Source organism: Odocoileus virginianus, unplaced genomic scaffold (genome assembly GCF_023699985.2).
Source record: "Odocoileus virginianus isolate 20LAN1187 ecotype Illinois unplaced genomic scaffold, Ovbor_1.2 Unplaced_Contig_5, whole genome shotgun sequence".
Classification (NCBI taxonomy): domain Eukaryota; kingdom Metazoa; phylum Chordata; class Mammalia; order Artiodactyla; family Cervidae; genus Odocoileus; species Odocoileus virginianus.
This window is the reverse complement of record NW_027224322.1, coordinates 2926790-2947211: the sequence shown is the minus strand read 5'-3', so window position 1 is coordinate 2947211 and position 20422 is coordinate 2926790. Positions and strand designations below refer to the sequence as shown.

Here is a 20422-nt window from a genome sequence, read left to right as displayed (position 1 = left end):
TGGGGACCCTGGTGGTGTTTGAGGTGTGCTGCTTAGCACATGGAGGTGTACTGTCAGCAGCTTCCTTTTCTGATGGTTTAAAAGTCCACTTTCAGGAACTCCGAAAAAAATTGCATGTAACAGGCTCTGGTATTGTCACAGTATGTCACATTAAGCTGGAGATTTTGTTATGCTGCATAAAATGTGGATGAAAAGTGCATTGATCTAAATAGGTGAGCTCAGCTGTTCAGTGACTGTTGTGTCCAACTCTTTGCCACCCCACGGACTGCAACACGCCAGGCTCCTCTGTCCACTGTCTCCCGGAGCTTGCTCAAATTCATGTCCATTGGGGAATGGTGCACTCTAACCATCTCATCCTCTGTCGGCCCCTTTTCCTCCTGCCCTCAGTCTTTCCCCAGCATCAGGGTCTTTTCCAGTGAGTTGTCTCTGCATCGCGTGGCCAAGCTATTGGGGCTTCAGCTTCACCGTCAGCCTTCCTGATGAACATTCAGGACTGATTTCCTTTAGGATGGACTGGTTGGATCTCCTTGCAGTCCAAGGGACTCTCAAGAGTCTTCTCCAGCACCACAGTTTGAAAGCATTAATTCTTCGGCACTCAGCCTTCTTTATGGTTCAACTCTCACATCTGTATGTGACTACTGGAAAAACCATAGGACCTTTGTTGGTGAAGTGAACGCATAGTTAAATATATATAATTAAAATTGGGTTTTGACTTTGAGTTGAATGGTGTCATTTGCCTCCCCTCTCCTACATCAGTGTGTTTGTTTCCAAAGTAAGGTGTTTATTTTTTCTAATTACAAAGGTAGTACTATACTCCATTTAAATATTTAAGAAAAAAATTTTAACTCATACTTTCAGGGCAGTTTCAGTTATGGTGCAAAACAAATTTTTCTGAACCACCTGCAGGTAACTTGGGGACATGAAACCCTGGCTGTTTCAGTGTGTTTCCTGCAAACAGGACACTTAGTACAACCACTGACATGAATCCTTAGCGACCTTCAGACCGGTTCACATTTGCTCCATCTTGCCTTGGCTTTCCTGACCTTGATACGTAATGGTCGCAAGCAGTTATTTTGCACAGTGTCTCTCAGAGTGGGCTTGTTGGTTTCCTTTCGGTTAGATTCAGGTTTTGTGTCTTCAGCTGGAATGGCACAGAATGCGTGCTGGGCCTTCTCTTAGCCTTGTGTCCGACGGCACACAGTCTCAGTTTGTCCGCTTCCCAGGGATGGGTCACTGGATGAAGGTGGTGTCTGCCCGGCTTCTCTGCTGTGAAGTCTTCCCGGTTAACAAATGTGTGTGTGGGGGGTGGGGGGGGTGCTTTTGAAACTAGGTATCTCTTCCTATCAGGTCCTCTCAGTTTACAGGTTTATTTCTATCAGTCTAGGCTAAGAGTTTCCCATTTTGTTCAGCTGGTTGTCATTTTTTATTGTTATTTGTTTTGGTGTTCGTGTGGTCCTGTCTTTGGCCACTGGAAGCCTCTAGGCGGTCCCGTGTCCTGGCTCGGTGAGTCCCCACTGCTTGCGTGGAGCCCTTGCTCTTTGGTGCAGCTCTGCACGCCCTTACGTGGAGCTCTGTCCCAGCTTTAAAACAGCCTTCTCTGCACTGGCATTTGCCCTTCTGAGGCTGGTGCCTGAGCCGCTGCTTCACTGGTGGTGACACCTGCTGTATGGTGTCGGCGTGTCACTGTGCCGTCCGTGACCACCTTCCCACTGGTGCAGACATGTTTTTCCCATTGTCTGCATGTCATGGCGCTCCTGTGAGCCTTCTTACTCCTGTGTTCTGTGCTGCTGCTTCTGGTGAGCAGCTTCTTTGGATGTTACCACTGAATTGGATTGTGTGTGTCTGTTGTTTGTTATATGTTTTTAAATTGCTTCTAATTTTACACATCCTCAGTGATCTAGGAGCCTGTTTTCTTACTGTTTCAGAACCGGTTGCATCGCTTTTGTTCATCTTTGTTGACCTCATAGCATAAGGACTAAATGAGGATGAACACATTAATTCATGTGTTTATGTAGCATGTGTTAGTTTTCTATGAGGCATGTGTTCAGATGTTTTCCAGCCAGAGAAGAACCCTGTGTACCCTGACTTCTGCATTAGACCGCCTTCACCGTGTGAAGCCCTGAAGCTCTCATAAACACTAGTGAGTCCGCATTTTCCTTTGTGGCCTCTGCAGTCTGGGTCATCAGTAGGCTTTCCTCCCCAGTCTTCCTGTTCCTCAGGCTTAATTCTTTACCTTCAGGTTTCTAATCCAGCTGAAATTTGCTTTGGTGTCTGTTGTGAGGTGGGGATCAGTCTTTATAAGTTTTTCAAAATGGCTTGCAAGTGGGCCCAGTTCTGTTGATTGTCTAGTCCATCCTTCCTTGCTGACTTGAAGTGGCATTTGTTTCAAATGCTTAACTCACAGGGACACCTGAATTTGTTTCATTTATCCATTTTCCTCTTCCTTAGCCAAAACCCCAAGCACTAATGACTCTTGCTTTATGGTGTGCTTTGCTGATTTTAGGTTGAATTCCCCACTTTTTTCTTTTTTTCAGATAACCTAGGACAGTTTTATTTTCAGGTGAATTTAGGGACCCCCCCCCCCCTTTTTCACAGTACATGTATATTTTTAAAAACCTCCTGGGACCTTGTGTTACGTTTCCTATGACTGCCAAAGTAAGTTATGACAAATGTAATAGCTTAAAAGAACAGAAATTTATTCTCTCAGTTCTGGAGCTGGAATCTGAAACCTGACAGCCCGCTGTTCCTCTGGGGCTCCTGCCTCCAGCTTCTCGTGGCTGCTGCTGTGTGCTCGGCTTGTGTGTCCCGGCTCTGCCTCCATCTGGGTGTCAGCCTTGACCTCTGTGTTGTCTCTTCCTCTCTTTCAGAAGGATACTTGTAATGGACCCACTCAGATAATTCAGGGTAGTCCTCAGTCACTTCTGGAAAGACTTTTTTTTTTCCAGGTAAAGTAATGTTTAAATTCCAAATAGCAGGACCTGGTGTCTTTGGATGGTCATACTTCGCTGACCACAGATGTTATTTGCATTTCTTTGAGGGTGTAGATGAACTTGGGGGGAAAAGAGACATCTCGGTGGTGAAGTCTCCTCGATGATGAAACTGCTCCATGACTCAGGCATCTAATGCATGTTCTGTTTTGCTAACACTGAAACTTCCTTCAGTTTTCCTAACTCTTCATTATAACAGAGGGGTTTTCTAAACAGGTGGTCATCTGCAGATACTGGCGTTTGTCTCTTAGCTTAATTATTTCTCCTTAAGTTGCATGTTTGACAGTCTTTGGCCCTATATAGTATTAATAGACATCTTTGCTGGTTTGTTACTTTATAGGATTATTTTGGCTTTTCACTAAATGTGATATGTTTTACTTCCGGGAAATGTTCTTCATGTGGCCATTTCCTTCTGTTCCTGAAGTTATATTCCTTAGGAAGTAAGGAATAGATGCTGAGTTTCATCAGCCAGATGGGCTTTTTTAAATGGCCATCTTTCAGTTCTGTATATATGTTTGTGCACCTCCTCTGAGCTCTGCATGTGAGATTACATTACCTAATAACGAATCCTTACTGCATCTCGAGCACAAACCTACTTATGGTGCCTTGTTCTCTGAATTTTAGAGTGGATTTATTGGGCTGGTGTTTTAAATTTTATGTTTGTAAACTGGTTTGTAGTTGATAATCTTTTCTCTGCAGCACCCTTTCATTGTTTTGGGGAGCCACCCTTTCTACCATGTGCAGGCCATGTGTTGGGGATGAAGTGGCTCAGCTTGTGGGAGCACCCTGATTAACTGTAGCTAACAGACATACTCCATCCCCTTGGCCCCTGACGGGCTCAGAACCCAACCAATGCCAGTGAGACACAAAAATAATTCCTGGAGCTCTCATGAGGCAAAGAAGCTCCTACTTCTTTGGGAGCTACCAGAAGATATAATTACTGCCATTTATAACCCCATTCTTTTTTTTTTTTTTTTTCTTCAGCTAAGACAGCAAAAGAGATGATTTATTGTACACGTTACATTCAGCCACAACTGAGAAGAGAACTAGTCCATAATATAACCCCATTCTTATTTCAACACCAGGCACCAAGAGTGTCCTGTCATTGTGAGCTTGTGTCTTCTGTGTGCACTTCCCTTGTCAGACGGACTTGAAAGAGTTAATTGCTTTTTTCAGAGAAATTGATTTTAGTTGTGTTTTTTTTTTCTGATTTTGGTTTTGATTTACCAAATCAGCTGTATTTTGCTTGTTTTTGTTTTCTATTTCACCAATTCTTCGTTTATTTATTCCATGTACTTTCTTTGATATTTGTTTTCCATCTTAAATGCTTATTGGCTCGTTTATCTTCATTTCTCCTTGTAAATTTTATAAAATTTATAAAATTTTCAAGTTTGATTCATCCTCAGATAGCTTTGTACACCCTGCTAAGTAGTGCTCTTTGATCTTTTCCTTTTCTGAACCCCTTATTGTTAGAAAAACCTTGAAACATACCCCAGATAGGAGAGGATATGGATACTTCATATACCTGTCACACAACTTCAACAGTGGTCAGCGTTTTGCCATTTTTATTCATCTTCCCTGCTTGTTCCACACTTGTCATACTTTGAACTTTGAGTATTTTAAGGCAAAGCCCACTTTTCATGTCACTTATAAATACTTCAGCATGTATCTTCAATAGATGAGGGCTTTAAAGTAATTACACCTAACAATATCTATTCTGTGTCCAGTTTTCTCCAAATGTCAGAAACTGCTTTTACAAGGTCTCCACATTCTGGACTGGGTCAGTTGTTTGTGGTGGTGGTGTGTCCTCTGATCCTCATTATTTCCTGTAAACTGGTAGCTAGATCTGGATGCTTAATTCATTGGGGAGGGGTGTTTCGGGTTTGGGGGTTTTGTTTGTTTTTGCGAAGACGGAGTAGGGAGGGTGTCAAGAACACAGCCTGGATTGTGCTGGGTAGCGCATGTGCATTCTGCCAGGAGGCATGGTGTCTGGCTGTCTTTCTGTTCGCTACGTTACAATTGATCAGTGAATGTAGTGTCAGCAGGCTGATTCTGCCCCTCATGAAGTTTTTTTATCACCCATCATCTAATGGCTCAACAGCACTTTTGCTTGTTTCCCCTGTTTGGTTGGTGTATTAGTTTCCTGTTGCTGATGTAACAAGTCACGAGGAACTTGGCTGAAATCAGCCTCCGTGGGGTCAGGTTGAGGTGTCAGCAGGACTTCCTTCAAGGGGTTCTGGAGAGAATCCATTTCTTGCTTTTCCCAGCTTGCTGTACCCGCCTGCATGCGTGAGTGCCCCTTGTTACATAATCTTCCCATCTAAGTGCTCTTAAGTTAGTTCATGGTTCACATTCACAGGTTCCAGGGCTATGCTCATGGATGTCTTTAGGGCCATGATTTAGCCTACAGTTGACAGTTGCAAAATGAGGATTTTTCTAGTTTTGTTTCTACATTTATTTATTGGCATTTTTATATGAAGTTTTCCTTTACTAATTCTGATTACTTTGAAATACAGTTCCTATTGGAGAGAAAGGAGAAATTATTTCTTTTCATTTGTTCATATTTAGAGTATATTTGGACGAGCAACTTCTGAAGCAACAATGCATTTTTGTTGCTTCCCCCCCAGTATTATAAACTTGTGTGTGTGTGTGTGTGTGTGTGTGTGTGTGTACACACACGCGCGCACATATATATATATATATAATATGTATATAGTTGTCTTTCAGCCCCCTGAAGCAGTTTTTTCTTTATCTTATCTTTGTTGCTGGGTGCTCAGTGTTGTCCGGGGGTCTGCTCTGGTGGGGCAGGCTGGGCTGCTCTTCGCTGTGGCGCACGCACTTCGCACTGCGGTGGCTTCTCGTTGTGGACCACGGACTTGGGACCCACAGGCCTCAGTAGTTGCAGCACACGGGCTCGTCAGTTGCGGCTCGAGGACTCCAGAGTGTGGGATCAGTGGTTGTGGCACACAGGCTTAGGTGCTTTGCGCATATGGGATCTTGCCGGCTGTTGCTCAGTCACTTCAGTCGTGTCCGACTCTGTGCGACCCTATGGACAGCAGCCCTCCAGGCTCCTCTGTCCACAGGATTCTCCAGGCAAGAATACTGGAGTGGGTTGCCATTTCCTTCTCCCGGGATCTTGCCGGACCAGGGATCAAACCCGTGTCCCTTGCCTTATCCACTGTACTACCAGGGAAGTCCTGAAACAGTTCTTTTGATGTCCACATTTGTTCCTGCAGGTTGACTTCTGCATCCTTTGGAGGTGACCCCTTTGGTGTGTGACTGCATCCTTGCTCTCTGCCACAGCACAATATCCCATCTTGTGGCTGGGATACAGCCGTCTTCTCTCAGAGTGGGGGATGGTGTTTGAGTGCACGGTCCGTGTGCTCAGGCGCCGCATTGCCTCTCATAGCAGACAGGCCTGGGAAGCAGTAATGAATATAGGTGTTTCCAGTTCAGCTAACAATCTGCATGATTTTCACTTATGCTGGAAATTGGTTTTTAAGGATGAAGACCTTATCCAACAACATGAAATAGTTTTAGAACAACAGTAATTAATGTTTCTGGTTTTATCCCCCTTGGAATATGCTGTCATGTTATTGTGTTTTAAGGTTGTGTTTTCTCCAATGCTTATGCCATGTTGTAACGTTGTTATTTAGGTTGCTTTCCAGTTTCTTTAGTAAAAATGTTAAGTATGGCAAACATACAGAGAACTATGCAAATCTTTAGTGAAGATTCATTCAGCCATAAACGGTATTAAACCTCCCATATAACCAGCATCAAGATAAAGAAGCAGGACTTAATTGTTTTTAGAGTTTATTTTTCTCTGATTTATATGGTTCTAGAGGCAAAGGGTCCATACAGTCAAAGCTGTAGTTCTTCCAGTGGTCATGTATGGATGTGAGAGCTGGACCATAAAGAAGGCTGAGCGCCGAAGAACTGATGCTTTCGAACTGTGGTGCTGGAGAAGACTCTTGAGAGTCCCTTTTGGACTGCAAGGAGATCCAACCAGTCCATCCTAAAGGAAGTCAGTTCTGAATAGTCATTAGAAGGACTGGTGCTGAAGCTGAAGCTCCAATATTTGACCACCTGATGTGAAGAGCCGACTCACTGGAAAAGACCCTGATGCTGGGAAAGATTGAGGGCAAGAAGAGAAGGGGATGACAGAGGATGAGATGGTTGGATGGCATCACCAATTCAGTGGACATGAATTTGAGCAAACTCTGGGAGGTAGTGAAGGACAGGGAAGCCTGGTGTGCTGCAGTCCATGGGGTTACAAGGAGTCGGACATGACTTAGCTACTGAACAACAGTAGAGGCAAGGAGAATCATGGTATTGGATTGGCCAAAAAGTTAGCTCGTTTTTTCCTGTATGATGACTAACAGCACTTAATTGTCTAACTTTGTTCGAAACAATTGTTAGGTTATACTGTGACAGCTGTCCTTTCAATGTGCATTTAAAAAACCAAAATTGGTGAATTTCTGTGTAGCCGTTTTAATATTGAAGATGGAAGAAAAACAACATTTTTGCCATATTAGGCTTTATTATTTAAAGAAATGGTAAAAACACAACTGAAACTCAAAAAGAGATTTGTGCAGTGTATGGAGAGGGTGCTGTCACTAATGAAATGTATCAGAAGTGGTTTTCGAAATTTGGTGCTGGAGATTCTCTCTGAACTATGTTCCATGGTCGGGTAAACCAGTTGAAGTTGACAGCAGTCAAATCAAGACATTAATTGAAAACAGTCAATGTTACACCACACTGCGGATAGCTGACATACTTGAAACATCCATATCAAGCATTGAAAATCATTTGCACCAGCTTGATGTTTTGGGTTCCATATAAGTTAAGTGAAAAAAAAAAAACCTTTTTCACCTTATTGCTGCAGGCAGGTCTCTACTTAAAGGTAATAAAAATTCTCCATTTTTAAAACAAACTGTGAGGGCAATGAAAAGTGGATACTGTACAATAATGTGGAATGGAGGAGATCATGGGGCAAGTGAGATAAGTACCACCAACCACACCACAGGCTGATCCTCATCCAGTGACGGTGATGTTGTATATATGGTGAGATTGGAAGGGAGTCCTCTATTGTGAGCTCCTTCTAGAAAACCAAACTATTATTCCAATAAGTCCTGCTCCAGATTAAACCAACTGAAAGTGGCACTTGATGAGAAGCATCCAGCATAAATCTTCCCTCAGGATAACCAAGACCGCATGCTCCTTTGATGACCAGGCAGAAACTGTTTCAACCTGGCTGGGAAGTTCTGATTCATCCACCTATCCACCAGACATTGCACCTTCAAATTTCCACTTAGTTTGGGCTTGACAGAATTCTCCATCTCCTCCTGACAGATGAGAAAACATGGCCTTTGAAGGGTGTGATGCGCCTAGGGTCACCAAGCAGACAAGTGCCCACCGAGGCTACTCCTGGAGAGGAGAAAATCTGAAGACCAGGTTTTTCTGTTCCTTCCTTTGTAGAAAAGCATTCTATTTCTGTTTGGATAGGACTGGTTCTAATTCTTAAATATTCAAGTGTAGCTTTAGCTGGCTCTATATTCAGAGAGTTTCTTATAAACTTGAGCTAAGCTCATTCTAGCTCATGAAACTTTTGTATGTGAATTGTAGGAAGAAAAACACCTCCAAGTATATTGCCCTAGGTCAGATCTGGGATGATTTTGTTTCTTGTAGTTTAATCGCAGGACTAGGGGGAGACTGCCAGAGCCCTCCTGCAGCCGCGCCTTCATGCCCCTGCTCCTCCAGAGTCCCCATGCCTGTGTGTGGAAGGGCTGCTCTGAAGCATGGCCTGCACCTGGAAGCAGGTGTTGGTTTCTCTAATGACACAATCAAAGACGGAGCACAGAGGAGTCCTCTGATGCAGACGGTCGCCCAGTGAGGCGTGGGGAGGCGTCTTTGTCTCCTGTGGGATGGGCCTGCCCCTGTTTCCATGCGCGAGGCCCCGAGGGCGCGCCCCGTGGCCCGAGGCGGAGGGAGCCTGTGCTCGCCTGGTTGTGCTGCTGGCAGCGCTCGGCCTTAGAGGCTGCACTCCGGTGCCTCCCGATCCCCGAGGCTTCACGGGGTTAGGGGAGAGCCTCGTCGTCTCTGCTCAGCAGCCCCTCACTCAGACATCACCGCGGACAAGGCTTGTTGCTGGTAACATGGTCTGAGACCACAGGAGAAAGGCCTGTGACCCTGGCTTCTGCTCTCCTGTCGTAGCTGAGCGGCTTCAGTCGAAGAGCCCCTCCGCCTCCTCTGGGCGGGGGTGGGGGGGGGGGTGTCTGCGCTGGAGAGTGAGGCGCGCTGTAAGGTCTGGAGCTTCTCCCAGCACGCGCTCGCCTGCGTCTGTAGCCAGTGTCCGCCCATCATCTCTGTAAGAGGCGTATGGAGTGTGCGCTTTTCTGTGCACTCCCCTCCCAGCGCCGTAAACCTGCTGTCTCTTCACCTCCGTGAGGGCGCTCCTCCGTCGCCCGGCTCTGCCACCGCTCCATGCCCGACCATGCGCCTGGCCTGGTCTCCGTGCTCCCGGGTGTCCTAGAGGCGCTTCATGCGGACAGACGTGTCTCTGACACAGCTGGTCACGTAGCATCAGCACAGTGGAGAGCGGCCCCTCTGCTGCACGGACACCGAGCAGGGCGGCGAGTCCCTGAGCGCCTGCGGAGGGTCTCTCCATAACCCTGTCTGAGGTGAGCCGGGCTCCTGCCGCGTCGTCTAGGACAGTCACGTCAGGGTGGGAAACAGTGTTCAGATGGTCAAGAAACGTTTCTTCTTGCTTTTGTTTCCTTGTTTGGTGTTATTTTTACATTACGTGATTGAATGAGAAGCAAGCCTGGCGTGAGTGTGGTGGGGAGTGTGCGTGCAGTGTCGCAGGCATGGCTGGGATCAGGGGGTGGTGGAGACAGTGGCTCAGGCATAGCTGCTGGGAGGACGGAGACTTGGACGTGTGTGGACATCAGTCAGGAGGCTACCGTTCTCTTCCTGCTAGGCACAACACAGACGGCCAGCCTTTCGCTCCTGCGAGAATGCAAACAGTACTTGTATCTTTGGGTATGTTTTTAAGTATATATGTGGAAGCTCTAAGAAGAAGGGAAATTGTATTTAAATTACAATGTGTGATCAAACTGGTCCTCGGAGAGGCCACTCGGTCCTCCTTCCAGCCACACCAGTGTGCTCACACCATTGCTGTCAAAGTTTTTTTTTTTTTTGTCAATTTGAGAGGTGAAATATACAGTCTCATCCTACCTTCAAACCTTTTTTTATTACAAATTGAATGTTTCCTTCGTGTCTGTGAAAGATCTTTGTATCTTTTGCCTTTTTTTTTTAAATGACTTTATTAGAGTGATTGGAAGAAATACTGTAAACCACTTAGTCACTTCTTTCTAAGATCTTTGAGACTATACCCTCTGCCCCTCAGGTGCTTGTGGTAGAGGAGATATTTTCATGACTAAGACAAATACTCATTTTTTATTTTACAAAGTTTATTAATAAGAAAAATATTTTGTCAGGTTACATTTCTTTCTGCCTTGGTTTGCAAAACCAACTGTGCAGCACTGCTGTTCAATAAGAGCTACACATATAAGTTAAAATTTTCTAGTATCCACTTTAAAAATGTGAAAAGAAGCAAGTGAAATTTAAGTTTGACAATGTATTGTTTAACCTAATGCAAAATACTATCATTTCCACGTGTAATCAACAGAAAGTCATTAATAAGATGTTTTACATTGTGTTTATTGTACTGTCTCCAAAAAACTGTATTTTAGACTTTGCAAAATTGTATATATGTACACATGGTTTTATGACAGTTATAAAATATTTATGTACATGTATATAGAGATACTGTATAAATGAAAATTATATAAAATCTGATTACAAAATTATACACACATGCATGTGCATAGCCCTCTTGGGATTTAGGTAGGGTTTGCACTGAATTTCTATGCTGAAAAATAGAAATTATTTTCCTAGTTATTCTACTTAACTAGAGAATTGCAGTCTGCATGTTTAATTTAGCTTTACTATATAGATGAGGTCATTTCTCCATTTATTTTGTTTTTTTCTGCATTTTGACAAAGGTTTTTACAGTATTCTCCATAAAACCTACTTTCTAACTAGATTTATTCCTAACAGTCTGTTGGTGACATTTTGGAACATAATTGATTTTGTGTGCTGATCTTGTTTCCAGAAAACTTACTGAGTTCTTGGTTTAACTCTAACAGTGTGTTCATATAGACCCTCCTGGATCTTGTACTGGACAGCTGTACTCTCTGACACTGGCAGCCTTATGTCCAGTCACGCCTGCCGTCTTCCTGCCTTACTGCCCTGGTCAGATTCCCTCTGCAGGTTTGAATAGAAAAAGCTCAACAGCCTGTCTCCTCATGATCCCAGGACGAGTGCCTCTGATGAGGTGCCCATCATTGAGTTAGAGAATGTGTCCTTGCATTCCTACTTCTTATCAGGAGTGGGCAAACTATCTCTTTATTCTTTATCCTCAAATAAACCACATTCTTTATTTGAATGGTTTGAGATGATCAAATCATCCTGCTCCAGTGCTAATAATGTGGTGAATTATTTTAATCTATTTTCCTGATACTGTCACCACCTCGCATAATTGGATTAAACTTGACTTTATTATTATATATTAACACACTTGTTTTTACATCTTTGAATCGGTTTGCTCGGTTATTTTAGGCTTTGTTTTTAAGTACCTAGATGGAGTTCACACATTTTTTCACCTGGGAGGTAGTGAAGTCCCCTGGCTTCGTGAATAAGCCGGGAGGACAACTTCTTGGAGCTCCCTCACAGAGCCATCTGGTTCTGCCTTTTTGTTCTGACTTTTATGTTTGTTTCTTCAAATATTGGAGAATGTTATTTAAACTTTCTTTTCCTAACAGATTCAGTTTGGGTAACTTATTTTCCTAAAAATTGCCCATTTCATGTAAGTTTTTGATATTCCAGAGTCTCTATGTAGTTGGAGCCTTTGACCCCCCCTTTGAATTCTTCAGTCACTCAGTCGCTCAGTCGTGCCCGACTCTGTGGTCCCTGGACTGCAGCACGCCAGGCCTCCCCATCCATCACCAACTCCCGGAGCCTACTCAAACTCATGTCCATCGAGTTGGTGATGCCATCCAACCATCTCATCCTCTGTCATCCCCTTCTCCTCCCACCTTCAGTCTTTCCCAGCATCAGGGTCTTTTCCAGTGAGTCAGTTCTTTGCATCAGGTGGCCAAAGTATTGGAGTTTCAGCTTCAGCATCAGTCCTTCCAATGAATATTCAGGACTGATTTCCTTTAGGATGGACTGGTTGGATCTCCTTGCTGTCCAAGGGACTCTCAAGAGTCTTCTCCAACACCACAGTTCAAAAGCATCAATTCTTTGGCACTCAGCTTTCTTTATAGTCCAACTCTCACATCCATACATGACTACTGAAAAAACCATAGCTTTGACTAGATGGACCTTTGTTGGCAAAGTAATGTCTCTGCTTTTTATTTATTTATTTATTTATTTTTACTTTTATTTGCATTTATTTTCTGCAGCATTTATTCCCAGGCCATAAGTTTTTGTTTCTTCAGTTTCTTCTGGGATATCTTTTTCTTCTGTGCAACCTCCTCTTCTGGTTTAGGAACAATCTGTTCTTTTTCAGTAAGGATCATCTCAATGTGGCAGGGAGAGCTCATGTAGGGGTTGATCCGACCGTGAGCTCTGTAAGTCCTGCGCCGCATCTTGGGGGCTTTGTTCACTTGGATGTGCTCAATGACCAGAGAATCTACATCTAAGCCCTTAAGTTCAGCATTACTCTCTGCATTTTTGAGCATGTGTAGTAAAAATTCAGCACTCTTTTTGGGCCACCGACCCTGCGTCCAGCCCCACTGTTTGGCCTGTGCACACCTACCAACTCCACCATTGTAACGACGGAATGGCACACATTGCTTCTTTAAAGTGACTTTATGGCCTGGGCAGTTTCACGAGTATTCTTAAAGTGAACACGAAGATTTGAACCTCTTGATTTGCATGATTTTGTGGGGTTTTCTGGGTCAAGTGAATAGCGCACCATTTTTAGGGGTCAGCTCAGGCCGCTTACCGGAAAAGCATGTCTCTGCTTTTTAATATGCTCTCTAGGTTGGACATAGCTTTTCTTCCAAGGAGCAAGCGTCTTTTAATTTCATGGCTGCAGTCAACATCTGAAATGATTTTGGAGCCCCCCGAAATAAAGCCAGTTTCCATTGTTTGCCCATCTATTTGCCATGAAGTGATGGGACTGGATGCCATGATCTTAGTTTTCTGAATGTTGAGTTTCAAGCCAACATTTTCACTCTCCTCTTTGAGTTTCATCAAAAGGCTCTTTAGTTTTTATTTGCTAAAATAATCTAGCAAACTAAATTCTTTGAATTCTTAGTATCGCCTATTCTTGCCTATTCTGTTTTTTTTAATTGATCATTTTGCTGGAGATCTAACTAGTTTTTTTAGATTTAGCTCAGTTTATTCTCTGTGCTGTGTGTCCTTAACTTCATTGATTTCTTTATTTCTATTTCCTTTAGGTTTATTGTTTTTTTAATTTCAGAAGAGGTTAACTAGCTAGTTTTTACATTTTCCTCTTCTCTAGTATGATGGCTAAGATACTATTTTCAGATCTTCTTTGATCCATGAGTTATTTAGGAGCAACTTTTAAAACTTCTAGGCTTTCAAACATTTTAACTTCTAATTAATTGTGTTGTGGTCACAGAATATGTAATTTTTTGGCCATTTGTTGAAAAAAAATTTTTTTGGCCTTAGTTCCTGGTCGATTTTGTAAAATGTTAAATGTATTCTTGGAAGAATGTGCTTTCTAATCATTGGGCAAAGGATTATATAAGTCCAATAAAGTAGGTTTTAATTGCATTGTTTTAATTTTCTGTGCATTTTTAATCTCCATAATCTGTTAACCAAGAGTTGAGTCAGTCTTCCCCTGTAATCTTGACTATATCAATTTATAATAACCTTCAGTTTTTACTTGATATACTTTGTAGCTACAACTGGATGCATACATTATCAGAGTTGATTTTTTTATTCTTGACCTTCTTTGCTGTTAGTAATGCCTCTTATCCTACAGTCTGTTTTATCTGAAAATGACCCAGATTGCCCAGCTTTAGTTTGGTTAGTAGTTGCCTGGAGTACTTCTTCCACGTCCATCTTTTCACTTTAAGCGTCCGAGTCGTTGTAGTTTGGGGTGCTTAAATAGCTTATATCTGGACTTTGTAACTGGGTAGTAGTATATACTAACATTAGTATTTCCACATCTGGATTCATTTCTTCCACTGCATTTTGTGCTTTATTTACCTTGCTTTTAAATTGCTGCTTTTTTACTTCTCTTGCTTCCCAGTGTTTTCTTTTTTCTCTTTTACTTGGTAATTAGTGATACAAAATAACAACCAGTAAGTAATAATGTATGACTATTTCTGAACCTACAGTCTGATCCAATTGCCAGTGACTTCCTGGTGGTTCAGATGGTAAAAGAATCTGCCTACAATGCAGGAGATGCAGGTTCAATCCTTGAGTCAGGAGGATTCCCTGGTGTAGGAAATGGCAACCCCTCCAGTACTCTTGCCAGAAGAATTCCATGGACAGAGGAGCCTGGTGGGCTACAGTCCGTGGGGACTTCATTTCCATTTGAATGAGAATTTGATTTTTGGCTTGAAAGTTTAAAAATTGTTTCTGTTTTAATAGATTTAATTTTTAGCATTCATTTAACAAGGACTAAAATTAATCTGACTTTCATTTTATTGTTGGTGAAATATGTCCTTTACCAGTTGTTTCAGCAGTTATCCATTGATAGTAATTGCTCTATTTCTGTCTGAATGTGTCTGTGTCATTCTTAAATAAGATAAAGAATTCCAAGTTGACAGTTACTTCCTTCAGCACAATTTCTAGGTGTTGTTTCATAAGTTACCAGTCATTTCTTTCTCAGTTCAGTTCAGTCGCTCAGTCGTGTCCGACTCTTTGTGACCCCATGGACTGCAGCACACCAGGCCTCCCTGTCCATCACCAACTCCCGGAGTTTACTCAAACTCATGTCCATCAGTTGGTGATGCCATCCAACCATCTCATCCTCTGTCGTCCCCTCTTCCTGCCCTCAGTCTTTCCCAGCATCAGGGTCTTTTCCAGTGAGTCAGTTCTTTGCATCAGGTGGCCAAAGTATTGGAGTTTCAGCTTCAGCATCAGTCCTTCCAATGAATATTCAGGACTGATTTCCTTTAGGATAGATTGGTTGGATCTCCTTGCAGTCCAAGGGACTCTCAAGAGTCTTCTCCAACACCACAGTTCAAAAGCATCAATTCTTTGGCACTCAGCTTTCTTTATAGTCCAACTCTCACATCCATACATGACTACTGGAAAAACCATAGCTTTGACTAGATGGACCTTTGCTGGCAAAGTAATGTCTCTGCTTTTTAATATGCTATCTAGGGTGTGGTCATAGCTTTTCTTCCAAGGAGCAAGTGTCTTTTAATTTCATGGCTGCAGTCACCATCTGCAGTGATTTTGGAGCCCCCAAAAATAAAGTCAGCCACTGTTTCCATTGTTTCCCATCTATTTGCCATGAAGTGATGGGACCAGATGCCATGATCTTAGTTTTCTGAATGTTGAGTTTCAAGCCAACATTTTCATTCTCGTCTTTGACTTTCATCAAGAGGCTCTTTAGCTCTTCGCTTTCTGCCATAAGGGTGGTATCATCTGCATATCTGAGGTTATTGACATTTCTCTCTGTTTGCTTTTAAAATCTACTCTTGTCTTGGGCATTTTTGAGGCTTCACTGTTCTACACCAAAACACTGCTGGCCCCCTGTTCTCTTTTGGGGGGGGGGGGGTTGCCTCTGGGCCTGCCTGCCCCTCCTGCTGGTGCCTGCCCTCACCTCTGGGCCAATTTTGCCTGATCTCCTGCATGTCCCTCCCTCTAGGCCTGGAGTGAAAGTCGCTCAGTCCTGTCCAACTCCAGGCCAGAATACTGGAGTGGGGAGCCTCTCCTTCTTCAGGATCTTCCCAACCCAGGGATCGAACCCAAGTCTTCTGCACTGCAGGTGGATTCTTTACCATCTGAGACACAAGGGAAGCTGGAGCCTTGACTAAAAGAAGGAGCCTCTGTTGTGGAGGCATATTACAGAAGAGCGCAGACCTGGCTTGCCCTCAGCCCCTGAGGGGAAGCCCCCGAAGGGAGGAACTCTGTTCTCCTCCTGTTTGTTGTTAGGGCTGGGCGCCTCGCAGGCAAGCCCTTGTTACCTGTGAGGCCGCGATAACTGGGGGTAGAGTCCTTAAAGGAAGGAGAGTCTGCATTTCTGTAGGGAATTAAACCAGGAGCCAAGGAACCGACGAGGGATATTTTACACATGTGCAGGACAGAGGAAGAGTGTTTGGGCTCCCAAGTTGGGGGCGGTGGGCTGTTTCTCGGGAGTTGGCCAGGCCCGCTTTTGGTCCGGCCTTTGGAAGTTGTAAATGGTTGGGGCCGGCAGCTAATTCCCTTTGTGTTGTCCCTCGAGGTGTCCTGTTTCTTTTTTGGGTGGGGGGGGGGGGTGTGGGGGACCCCGCTGCCAGACCGGCCGCCCCTGCCCGTGCTTTGTGCAGGTGGCGGTCGTGCCCGACCCCGACGCCCCTCCGGAGCGGGGCAGCCTTCGGGCGCGGAGCGCGGCGGGCGGGGCGGCGCTGGCTGGCGGCGGGCGGGGCGGCCGCGGTCTGACGTGTCCGGGCGGGATTGGAGCCGCCGCCCTATATAGCCGCGGGGGCCCGGGCGCCTACCGGAGGAGCCTGCCTGCGGGAGCGGCGTGCGAGCGGGGGTCCTGGCCTCTCCCGGGACGAGCGAACGGACGGGCGGGCGCTGCGCGGGGTGAGCAGGCCGGGGCGCGGGGCTGGTGCCGCGCCGGGACGTTGGGGCGCCCGGCTGCCGACGTGGAGCACCGGGCGGGGGCGGTGGGGGGCCCTGGCTGTGGCCGCAGAGCGGCCCCCGCCGCCATGGCCCCCGGCCCCGCGGGGCGCCCCCCTGCTGGCCAGGGAGGGGCGGCTACGTGTCACCAGTGCGCATGGGCCGCGGCGCTGGCACCGGCCGAGCGAGAAAGTTTCTCGAGTCCCGCCGCGCTGGTCCCCCGCCCCCCGTCCTCCGGCCGTCCCCCGCGTGTGCGGTCCGGTCCCTGCGCCCCAGCCCTGGAGCCGCGGGGCGCCCCGACCTGCGCCAGGCCGGTGACGTGGGCGGCCCGCCGCCCCCTCCCCCGCCGCTCGCGGCCGGCGCGCCCCTCCCCCAGCCCGGCGGGGGCGGCGGGCCGGGGACGGGGGCGGTCGGGGCGGCAGGCTGGGGCTGGGCGGCGGGCGGGGGCGCGCCGCCTCACCTCCACCTGCGGCCGCCGGCCTGCTTGGCAGGGCGCGCCGCTCGGACGCGCCCCAGGGCCCGCGGACGAGAAGGACTGCACGGAAAAGTACCGAACCCCGGCGGGAGGCAGGGCGGCCGGCGCGCTGCCCCTTTAAGCCTGTCCCCGCCCGCGGGCCCGCGTGGCCGGTGGGAGGGCCGTGCTGAGGTGGCATCTGCGAGTCCCTCCCGCGGCCGGTGCGGCTGGAGCGCGGCCTGAGCCGTGCGAGCCAGGCTGCTTCCTCTCAAGTTTGCTCTGTCTCTTGATAGCACTCTGAAAAGTCTCGTCCTTACAAGTTTGCTGTGGGCATTAGAGCAAAGAATCGTAACTTTTGCAGGCGGAGGACCGAAGCCCTGGGTGTCCCGGGTTTCCTGGTGCCCTCCGCGCTCGGTCCTGCCCAGGAGGTACAGAAGCGCTGAGGTCGCATTCGCTGGCTGAGAAAAAGTTCTTTCTGGACTGCCACTCCTGAGTTCCCTTTGCAGAAGACTTTCTTTTGAATGTGTAATTGAAAATATACAAGGGGATCAACATACATTTTCTTGTTTACAAGGAAAAAACAAAATCCTTAAAGATTTGTCTGTTGCACCTTCGTTAGGACCGAACATATGTGGCATCTTCACATTTGCCATGACTTCCCGTGGGGAGGCCAGTCCCTAACCATCCAGCCTGCTCTGTGATGGCAGGGGCAGAAGAGAAGCGTCTCTGCTTCTGTCTAGCCTTCTTTCTTTGCCTCTAGTTCTGCTTCTTACACAGTTTTATTTTGAAATGTGGGTTTTTGCTGCGGGTATTTATATTCTGAGAAACAAGACTAAAGTCCAGGCTGAGGGTGGTTTGAGATCTGCATTGGGTGGGCCTGAATGCTTCCCGTGGGGAAAGTCATTGAGAGCACCCACAGTGATGGAGGGACGGGTAGGTTTGGAGGCATTGAGAGCACCCCAGTGATGAAGTGAGTCATGGCCAGGTGGTAAATGGGCTTCCCATGCCTGAAGGAGTCTGGTGGGGAAGGTGGGCCTGTTCTCTGGGGGAAGAAGCAGCAGACGTGGTGTTCTGACAGCTCTCTGGGGAGCAGCGGCCCAGCATTGCTCAGACACTAGGGTCCCTCTCAGTCCTGATCAGAGCGGCAGCATCAAGCCAAGTGAGCTGCAACAGCCGTGTTTGGCCTCTGCTCCTCATTAAGGTCTCCTGGGACTTGAGATGGCCGGTGAGGGCACCCAGATAGAGGCGTCACCTGCCAGGAAGGCTCAGAGGGGGTTGAAAGGCCTCCAGGGGTGGGCCTTGTGTTGCAGGGGACAGTTTCTTGGGAGGGGGCACAGCAGGAGGGCTGGTGATGGCCCAATGCCTCAGGACTGAGGACTGCACATGGCTCATCAGGTCAGCTCTAAGGTGTATGCTTAAGACAGGATCTTGAGACGTTTATTAGAAAGATAGAAGCCTGCTTTGGTGAGATCAGCCCTGATGTTCACCTGAGGCTCACCGTGGTCCATTCACCCCCAGCTGTGACAACCTCCGCTCAAAATGTGGAGACTGCAGACCAGTGTATCCTGTCAAACCAGCTTGGAGCATTCTGTGGGTCCACTCTGTGCGCCTAACTGCCCGAGGGCCTGTGTGCATGTGAGGGCGTTGGGGGCCCTGATAGGCTGCTCCTCCATGAGCCACGTGGACTGAGGGTCAGTAGGGCAGCTGGCTGGGACTGAGCACCAGCGGCCTCAGCAGGGAGCCGCCGGAGCCAGCCTGGTGTGTGACCCCAGGTGCGGGGTGGGGGTGGCACAGCCCTGTGGCTGGAGCGGGCGTGGCGGTGGCTGCCTCGTTGCGCAGCCTGCCCTGTCTAGGAAGGCAGGGGGACTGTCGGCGGGAGGCCGGGAGGATGGCCTGGCATTGGGGTGGTCTCGGGGCACGAACCTGCCTCTCAGGGCGGGTGCGAGTGGGTTTTTGAGACGCTGTCGGCACCCGGTGTGGGAGGCTCTTCAGGTGGAAGGTCAGCAGGTGCAGGCCTGCCAGGAGAGTGGGTGGGACCCTGGGTCCTGGCGGCCGTGGCGCTTCCCCGGGAGCACCCATGTCCTGGTCTGGGTGGGCCGTGCGTAGGCTGACAGGGCCCCGGGGGCCCAGGGCAGCTCACCTTTCACCCCTGTTGGGGCCCGGTGTGGACGTGCGTCCCTGACGGCGTGATTTAATGGAGAGGATTTCTTTCTCCCTTGCCTTAGTCATGGAGACCTGCAGGTTAGAATTTGTCTTTAAATAAGATGGCCTCGGTCATTTTGTACCCACGCTTCCCACTTGAGGATCACAAGTCGTGTGTGTTTGATGGGCTGGGCCCGCAGAGAGGGGCTGGCCTCTGGCTCACAGAGCTTCCGCCATGTGACTCAAGTCCTTACGTTTAGAGGATTTGGGGGTTTTGTATTTTTTAAATCCTGAAATACCACAGGTCTGTGTCCCCAGCTGGGACATTGAGACCTTTTAAATCCAGAGTCACTGGCACAACCCCAAGGGCTGTGCACCAGCTTCCTAGCTCCTGAGCACACTTGCATTATGAGCGAGATTGGAGGAGGTGTTCCTCTCCAGTTCGGCGGGGCACTCTTGTTACTGAATTCTCCCATTCTGGACCGTGCCCACCCATGCCATACGTCCACTTTGTCAAGTGCATGTGGCGGCCTGCGTGCAGCGGCCAGTCACCTATTGGGCAGCCTCGCCATCCTGAGGTCCCCCACGACCAGGTGACCCCCACCCTCCTTCCTGACTGAGCAGTTCTTGGTTCTCCCAGGATGGCCTTTGAAAGTTCTTTGCAGCCCTGCTGTTTTGTGGCCTGGTTTCTAAATCCCCAGGGGATTATAAGCCACCGAAGAACTTTTACAGGATAGCAGCAAGAACAAAGTAACTGCCAAAGACAGGGGCACTCTTAGGTAGTAGCCCTCCCTCTCCCTGAGGAGGAGCGCCCTATCCGGCTGCACTCACTCCGTCAGGACAGCGTTGCAGATCCTTTTCTTCTGGCTCAGCAGAGATGAGCAAGAAGAGGACAGGAAAAAACACTTACCCCCAAGGGGAACAAACATCAGTTTTGTGAGAGTTTTACTTCGAAATGGTT

At 47.3% G+C, this 20422-nt stretch overlaps 1 protein-coding gene across 2 annotated transcripts in view; it reads left to right on the top strand.

Moving 5' to 3' along the window:
• The window catches only part of HDLBP (high density lipoprotein binding protein), a 55865-nt gene that overhangs the window by 10675 nt on the left and 24768 nt on the right, over positions 1-20422 (top strand). The window contains exon 1 of one of the 2 annotated variants that reach the window (XM_070463697.1): positions 16732-16829. The exons of the other annotated variant lie outside the window; for it this stretch is intronic. The gene's annotated coding sequence lies outside the window, so the exon portion shown is untranslated. Of the gene's footprint in view, positions 1-16731; positions 16830-20422 lie in introns of those variants that run through there. 2 annotated transcript variants of the gene reach the window in all.